The 9,106-nt window shown below is 40.8% G+C and overlaps 1 protein-coding gene across 1 annotated transcript in view; it reads right to left on the reverse strand.

The window, feature by feature from the left end:
• LOC118003080 (dehydrogenase/reductase SDR family member 2, mitochondrial-like) overlaps window positions 1–4,990 on the reverse strand; it is an 18,245-nt gene extending 13,255 nt beyond the window's left edge. The window contains exon 1 of the mRNA XM_034993836.1: window positions 4,861–4,990. The gene's annotated coding sequence lies outside the window, so the exon portion shown is untranslated. The remainder of the gene's footprint in view (window positions 1–4,860) is intronic.
• Between the last annotated feature and the right edge of the window lie 4,116 nt (window positions 4,991–9,106).

Raw genomic sequence — 9,106 nt, forward strand, 5'->3', positions numbered from 1 at the left:
AGAAGAAGAAGAAGAAGAAGAAGAAGAAGAAGAAGAAGAAGAAGAAGGAGGAGGAGGAGGAGGAGGAGGAGGAGGAGGAGGAGGAGGAGGAGGAAGAGGAGGAGGAAGGAGGAGAAGAAGAAAGAGAAGAAGAAGAGGAAGAAGAAGGAAGAGGAGGAGGAGAAAGGCAACTGTGAGCCTCAGACTCATGAATTTGAAGAGAGCAAAGGTATCTCTGGTGATATAAGTGAGATGGGCTAGGCTTCCACAGGTTGGAATGGGGTCAGAAAGCCAAAGTCATATGGCAGGAAGCTGTAAAAAACAATCATATCCATGTTTTCATACTCCATGCTTGATCTTCTGACACTAATCATGGAACAAAATATATGTCCCTATTTTTGGTCCAGAAAATGTGGTCACTATTGCTGTACCTCCTCCTCTGAAAGAGAATGGTGTGACCAGGAGCAGCTGGCCTGCATCCACAGTCATTCATGTGATATAATACTTTACATTCCCACTTTTGGACTATGCCTAGTACGGGTTGATTTACCATCTTTGTTTTCAAAGACATAGAATCCAAAAGAACCATGATAACATATAGAGACTTGTATGTTCTATGCATGCTATGTATTTTACATATTCATAAATACACAAAGCACACAAATATGTGTTATATATGATACATCTTTGTGTGTTGTATGTTAGTAGATCTGGAATGATGCAACTGGAATTTGCTGGGATTCTGCAAAAATCTTGACATCCACCTAAAACATGTGAAAATAGATTTATGAACAGGGACCTTTATTGTCTTATTTGTAACAGGTGAAAAAATAGATAAAATTTAAATGCTGAATGTGGTATGTTACTTGACGGGATATATGCAGCCATTAAAAAATGGTGTTTATAAGTAGTTTGTAATAATATGGTAATGCTTCAGTTAAAATGCTAGCTGAGAATCATGACACAAACTTTTATGTACAGAACGACTGAAATTATATTAACATAAATGTCTACATAGAAAAATGCTTGAAAGTAAATAAGCTGTATGGAATAAAAGTGCCAGATTAAATATGTACTTCAGCCTTCCCCTTCACCACAAATCACTAGATGAAAAGATATTTTTAATAAAGAAAGAAAGAAAACAAATCCAAAGCAATAAGGTTAAAAAGCAATCTTTATAAAAATTATGAGGAATTCTTAAAAGATAGGTAGGGTCACCTTGCAAGTGAAAATCACAGTCCAACTTGCCTTCAGGGGAGGACAGTAGTAAAAAGCAGGAGCAGCTGCAGGTGTTCCAAGCTCAGAGACAACAGCAGAAAGAGTAGGAGGGGCTTGGGCAATTGTCAGGACAGAGGTACTTGCATTTGGAGGAATCAGGCCATTAGATCTCTTCTCCGAATCATTGCCATTTTGCCAAGCACTTCTTGAGGAAAAGCATCAATGCTGAGAAGGTAATCATAAGAAGGCCAGAAGCAATTTGGATTAATCCAATAAAAGGAATGAAAGAAGAAAAAAAAAAGCATTGTGAACAGCACAAAACAAGATTTTAAGAATAAGTCCAAATGTATGTGAATGTTCACAAAAAAATGAGCACGGGTTAAATTCATCTATTAAAAGATGGAGTTTCTCAAATTAAATCTTTTTAAAGCCCAGCTAACTACAGTTCACAAGAGACAAAGCTAGAACAAAATGGCATAGGAAGATTGACAATAAAGGAATAGATGAAGGGGGCCCGGGTGGCTCAGTCAGTTGGGTGTCCGATTCTTGGTTTTGGCTCAGACCATGATCTCAGGGTCATGAGATCCAGCCCACATGGGGTCCTGTGCTCAGTGGGGAGTCTGCTTGAAATTCTCTCTCTCTGCCCTTCCCTCTACTCACACATGCTCTGTCTCTAAAGTAAATAAATAAATCTTTTTAAAAAAAGGAATAGATGATATAGCAGGCAAATATTAAAAGGCAAACAAATATGACAATAGTATAATTAGACAAAATATAATTTGAGACAAAAGCCTTAAGATGGCAAATGATTAATAATTGATATTAATAAAATATATAGGAAACAAAATTATAATTATAAAATAATTATAAAATTATAATTGTCATTAACCTTTATGTACTTAACATGTAAGCTTAAAATTGGCAAATCCACAGTTAGTGGGTAACTGTAACACATATCTTTCTGAAATCACACTTCAATAGACAAGATGTAAGTAAGAAAATATACAGAATTTTAAATAATAATTAACAAGAAAATCTCAATAAATTCTGAAGAGCAGAAATCATGTGGGTCACCCATATCCATTCACTTACATGCAATAAATACAGAAATTAACATAAAAGTATAGACCACCCCCAAAATATCATATGCAGAGAAATTTTAAGTTTCCTTATAAAATAAGGAAAGAAGAAGAAAAAAATCAAAGCAGAAAACCACTATTTAGAAATGAACAACAATGCGAGCACTTTGCAGAACAAAACCCTATCAAATATGGTCAAAGCATGAGCTGGAGGACAAAGTGTAATTTTTAAGAAAGGAAACAGTTGAAAATAATGGCATGAGATTTCAACCCAAGGAGTTGGTAGAAGAAAAACACCAATAAACCCAAAGTGGAAAGAATAAAAGATATATAAATACAAGCAAAAAGAAATAAATAAACAAATAAATAAAAGCAGACATTATGAAACTAAAAACAAAGAACATCAACAAGTGAATGGAAAAGAAATACACTAAATTCTAAAGGGGGTTTTCCTTTGGTGGTGGGACTGTGATTTTTTTCCCTTGAATTTTTACTCTTATTTACTTCCCAAATTTTCTATAAAAAGTAACATTGCTTTGATATTTAAAAGTCTACTATTTTAAACTGCCCAGTTCCTTCTTGGAGAAATGGCTGCTTCTAGGGCTGGAGCAGGAAAAATACAAGAGGAGCCTGGGACATCATGTAGTGCCAGAAAGTAAACAATTGCAAAAAAAATAAATAAATAGAATAAAATAATAATAATAAAAGCAAACAAACAAACAAATAAAAGGAAAGAAAAAAACGAAAGGATATGGAAGGGTGTCAAAGAACAAAGGAGCCAAATTGAAATAGCTGGAACAAATGAGCAACAAAATAAATAATGTAGTTTTGAATTTTAATCTAACATATAAAATAAATATACGTGTCCAGAAAAAATGACTAAATAAATAACTAAATGATGTAGAAGAAATAAGCCTTCTTCCTAGAAGAATTCCAAATAATATTTCATTTGCGCGAGCTAGAGAAGAATCCCTCCTCCCCCACCCTGAAGGTAGACTGGACTTGGAGTCTTGCTTCCAAAGAATCGAGTGTAGAAAAGGAACAATAGTAACTTCACAGTGGAGAAACCCAGCAGACACTGCCCTAACCAAGTGATCAAGGTTCACATTGCCATATAAATCATGCACTGTCATGGATGCCCTGATATGATGGGATATGAAGAGTACTTCACCTCCAGGGTATTCTTCTCCCAAGTCCAGCATCCCTGCTCGGTCGTGAGAAAAACATCAGACCAACCCAAACTGAGGTACATTCTACAATGTCTTGACCAATACTCTTCAAAACTGTTAAGGTCATGAAAAACAAGACTGAGTAAATGTCCGGGATAGGAAGGGAGTAAGGAGACATGAGGATTAAATACAATATGGCATCCTGGATTGGATCTGGGCACAATGAAGGGACATTAGTGGAAAAATTGGAGAGCTATGAGTAAAGCAGGTAGGTTAGTGTGATATTGTCACAGTGTTTATTTCTTAGTTTGGGTGAATGTGCCACTGTTTTACATAAAATGTTAACATTAGAGGAAAACAAATGAAAAATGTACAGGAACAAAACAGGGTTTTGTTCTTCTGCAAAGTGCTCGCATTGTTGTTCATTTCTAAATAGTGATTTTCGGCTTTGATTTCCTCCACAGGAACTCTGTGTACTAGCTTTGCAACTTTTTGGTAAATCTAAAATTATTCCAAAGTAAAAAGTTAATTAAAAATATTTTTTACCAACTATACATACCTTAGAGGATTTTGAGAATCCTCTAAGAATTTGGCAATGATTATTAAAGCTGTGAATAGTAAAAATCTGCTACTAAAATTTTGCAGCTGGGCACCTGGGTGGCTCAGTCGTTAAGCATCTGCCTTCGGCTCGGGTCATGATCCCAGGGTCCTGGGATCGAGTCCCACATCGGGCTCCCTGCTTGGCGGGGAGCCTGCTTCTCCCTCTCCCACTCCCTCTGCTTGTGTTCCCTCTCTCGCTGTGTCTCTCTCTGTCAGGTGAATAAATAAAATCTTTTTTAAAAAAATTGCAACTTTAAATTAGCTGTACATTTAGAGATTTTAGGTAACTTGTATGAAAATCGGACTATTCTGAAATTATCTGAAATAATATGCTCTGATTACACTGTGGAAACCTCTAGACACACTTGAAAGGCGCCGGGATTCACAGAAGGGCTCAGATGGAGCCCTCACCTCCCTCCCACGCCTAGCCCTGCCAGAGCCCCCCTGGCATGCTCTTTGAGGATAGGGACAGTTGGCCCCAGGGTGCCTCTCGCATGGCTGATAACTTACTACCACAGCAGGGAGTAGGGATTTGAGCTGATATCTCTGGTACATAGAAATAAGGAGGTTAGCACTTCCTCTGTTAAGGACTTGAGTGCCATCCTTAAGACCCTCCCTGTCCATACTTTGGCCCTGCTGGTGGTGACCAGTGCCTACCACCACACCTCCCAACCTGGCCAATCTTAAACCTTGCAGAGCAGGGATGGTGCTGAGAAGAGGCTCTGGCCTCTAGTCCTTCTAGAGGACTCTGGCCTCTCCAGTCTCTACAGCCCTTTGTCCCCAGGGCTATCAGTGGAAGAAATAGACAAGCCTACCTGGGGCCAATGAACTCAAGTGCTTTCCTCTGATCCTTGAACAGAAACCTGAGGCTGTAGGAATCATGAAGCTCTGCTGATCACCCTGAGTATTCTGCTATATAAGAGCTTCATCCCATTTCTTCTTGTCTTTTAGGACACTCCCCTTAAGCACACCCTGTTCCCTGACCACCACACTCCCTAGCCCTTTTTTGAGTCATGAAAACATTTAAGCAAAATGTGATCTCCTTAGTATCACCTGTAATATCCCTGAATAACCCCTCCTAAGGCAAGATCCTGCCTCCCCAGCTAGGTTCCCAGTAGCAAAAGTTCCTGGAGGAAGAGAGGGGTTCACCTTCCCAGGAGACTGCAGACAGAGGGGCATGGGGTAATGATTGCAGTAAGAGGAGAGGACCCAGGAAAGGGAGCGCACAGTACATGGGCTGTGCGTGTGTGCACGTGCGAGCCTGACAGGAAGCCATAAATATCTATTTGTTAAATTAATATTTATATATTACACAGGAAAAGGAGAGGCAGGTTTCCAAATGCCCTATGGCCTAGAGAGAGCCTGGGCGGGGCGGGGGGGGGGGGGGGGCGGGAACAGAGTCACAGATTGGAGCACTGGAGAGCTATGGCCACAGAGAAATATTTTAGGGGGTTTTTGTCAATTTCAGCCCATTCTAGACTAAGCTACCAGGCCCATCTCCGCTTGATGCACATTTGTCAAGATGAATTATATGTTTCTACGAGTGGCACGTTCATATTTCTGACATCTGTTTGGAAATTCTACTCATCCTCTGCAGCTGTCCTGATACTGAGGGCACTGTTATGCAATTTTTAGGTGTTCCAGAAGTACTTACAAATTGACAGACTGACGTTGAACCGTGGGATTACATGAGCCTTAAAAATGTGTTTATCTGATCTCTGAAAGTGCTGTTATCTTACATATGCCATGGACTTTTTCTATTGTGAAATATTTCGAGTGAACAGCAAAGAACAGTCATACAGCCAACATCCACATTTCACAAATATTAACACTTTGCCCTATTTCATTTTTTTTAAGTAAAACATTACAAATTGAGTAGAAACCCCCTTTTGTGCTTCTCTAAGATCCTACTCCCCTCTCCCGACTCTCCCCAGAGGAGGCCACCGTCCTAAAGTTGTGCGCATCCTTCTTGTCCATGTTTTTACATTTATTTTTTAAAGATTTTATTTGTTTATTTGAGAGAGAGAGAGAGAAAGCACGAGCAGGAGGGAAGGGTAGAGGGAAAAGCAGACTCCCCGCCAAGCAGGGAGCCTGATACGGGACTCAATCCCAGGACCCTGGGATCATGACCTGAGCCGAAGGCAGACGCCCAACCGACTGAGCCACTCAGGTGCCCACATTTTTACATTTTTATTACACTTACATTCATAAATCATAGGTATTGTTTTGCTGGTTTTTATGCTTTACCAAATATGGTATTACCACACTGTACCTATCATACTGCAATTTACTGGTTTTCATCAACTTTATGTTTTTAGAATTGAACTGCAACACGTGCATCTCTAGTCCATTCACTTTCACTGCACAGAACAGAGTGTTCTCACCATATGAACACACACAATTATTCATTTTCATGTGGATGAACATTTGGGTTGCTTTTTGTCCATCACCAAAAATGCTGCCGTAAACATCCTGTGCACACCTTGCACCACACACATGTGAGCCCTCCCGTAGAGTTTATATTGGAAGAGGGAGGCTGGGTCAAAGGGCACACACATCTTGATCTTTACTATATTTTACCAAATTTGTTTTCCCACGCCGTTGTACCAATTTACATGCGTATGAGAGTACCTATTTCTCCACGTCATTCTTAATGCTTGTGCTATCAGACATTTCCACTTTCGTCATCCTCATAAATGTGAAATAGCATCTCATTGTAGTTTGCATTTTCCTGATTACCAATGCAGTTGATCCTCTTTACATGTTTGAGGGCCATTCATGGTTCCTTTTCCGTAAATTGATGGGCTGTTCATTCCCTGTCCACTGTTTATTGGGTTGGTTGGTTGTTTCTCATTGATTTTTAAGGGTTATTTGCACATTCTGAGTGCAAATTTTAGTGGACCCCTATTTTTTTGTCATCTGTCCTCCAGGTTATCACTCCTCATTCTTTGAAGATTTTAGCACCTGGTTCATTGTCTCCCTTCCCAGTACTCAGTTACTGGGGATTTCAATACCAACAAGGATGATCTTCTTGGTTCCTGATCCCCTCGCTCCCAGTGATCCTATCTTTACCCTTTCTTTTTTTTTTTTTTTTAAAGATTTTTATTTATTTATTTGAGAGAGCGAGAATGAGAGAGAGAGAGAGTACATGAGAGGGGCAGGGTCCGAGGCAGAAGCAGACTCCCTGCCGAGCAGGGAGCCCGATGCGGGACTCGATCCCGGGACTCCAGGATCATGACCTGAGCCGAAGGCAGTCGCTTAACCAACTGAGCCACCCAGGCGCCCTATCTTTACCCTTTCCCAAGCCACCTGCTTCCAGTCATGCCTGAGACCTTGCCAGTTACCAACAATCACAGTCCCTCCTTTCTCTTGATGACAGGCATCCCCCTGTTCAATACTTAGCTTTCAGCACACTGCCTCCAATAGCCTGACTTCAACAATTCTTCAACTCTAACAGAACCTGCTTTCCACTGACCTGCCGATTTTTAATATCCCACACCCCTTCGAGTCCTCATCCCCTCCCCTATCTGGCTTAGAATCCACATTCCATCATTATAGTTTCTTCTCTGTATGTGTAGTTGTTCTCTTGCTCCTCTTTTCCTCCCTTGCACTTTTCTGGAAGAACCCCAACACTGAATAAATATAACTCTCCATTCACTCCCCAATAGCACATCAGCAACTGATGGTTGCTAGGGAAAAACACACAAGCATGGTGATATTCATAACCACTAACCTTAAGAGGGTCTTCAGGGCTGTCCTTCAGCTCCACTTCCCTAATTGATTCACTCTCTCATAGTCTATATAGACAATTATTTCATATCCTCTCCTCTTCCCTCAAATTTCCAAAGCCTCCCATATCCTTACTTTTAGCTGTTGACCTTGCTTCTGATTGTACAGGGCATACAGAAGCACTCTAAAAAGTATTACCGACCCCAATTCTCTGCTTTCCCTTCTGTTACAGTGGATAAAGTGGCAGGGCTCCCATGCAAAGCCAATGCCTCCACTTTTGCCCTGGGTCCCATTCCTTCTCACTTCCTCGAAGACACTGTCTGTACTGGATCATTCTCATCAGCATACACTCTGTATATCTTCTATATTAAAAGAAATAAACATAAAACCCAAAACTCACTTAATACATGTCCCCCTCAACTCTCATCCCATTTCCCCTCCTCCCTCTACAGGAAAACTCCTCAAAAAGATCATCTATACTCATCCTCTCCCCTTGCTCTTCTGTCCTTTCTTTTTTTTTTTTAAGATTTTATTTATTTATTTGAGAGAGAGAATGAGAGACAGAGAGCATGAGAGGGAGGAGCGTCAGAGGGAGAAGCAGACTCCCTGCAGAGCAGAGAGCCTGATGCGGGACTTGATCCCGGGACTCCAGGATCATGACCTGAGCCGAAGGCAGTCGCTTAACCAACTGAGCCACCCAGGCGCCCCTCTTCTGTCCTTTCTTGAAACTAGGCCCAACAGGCTTTCATCACCACCACTCGATGAAACAATCAGCAAGGCTGTGGATGACCTCCACTTTGCCAAATCTAATGATAAATGCTCGGTCCTCATCTTAGCCTCTCAGCAGCATCTGACATAATTGCTCCCTCCTTCTTGATATACCTCCTTCTCTTTGGTTCTCTTCAAATCTCATTGAACGCTCCTTTACTTGGTGCTTCTTTTCCTTCCCAGATCTAAAACTGGAGCACCTCGGGGCTCAGGCCTCAGACCTCCTTTCCTCTATGAACATTAATTCATTAGGGAATCCCATCCAGCCCATGGTTTCATACATCACCTGTAGAGTGGCCACTCTCAAACTGACATTTGTGGCTTCACCTTCTTAGCTGAACTCCAGACTCATGTACCAGTTAGTACCTACTCGATGTCTGATAAGCATCTCTAACTTAAGATGTTTAAAACCAGGTTCTTAATGCTGATGATTTCAATGCCACAAGCCTACTCCTCCTGCAGGGTTCACCATCTTACTAAAAAGCATCATGTTAACCCAGTTGCTTGGGCCTTGGAATCTCTAGACTTTGACCTCTCTCTTTCTCTCCCATCCAATGTCAGCAA

Source organism: Mirounga leonina, unplaced genomic scaffold, assembly GCF_011800145.1.
Source record: "Mirounga leonina isolate KUSES-001 unplaced genomic scaffold, KU_Mleo_1.0 Mir_91, whole genome shotgun sequence".
Classification (NCBI taxonomy): Eukaryota; Metazoa; Chordata; class Mammalia; order Carnivora; family Phocidae; genus Mirounga; species Mirounga leonina.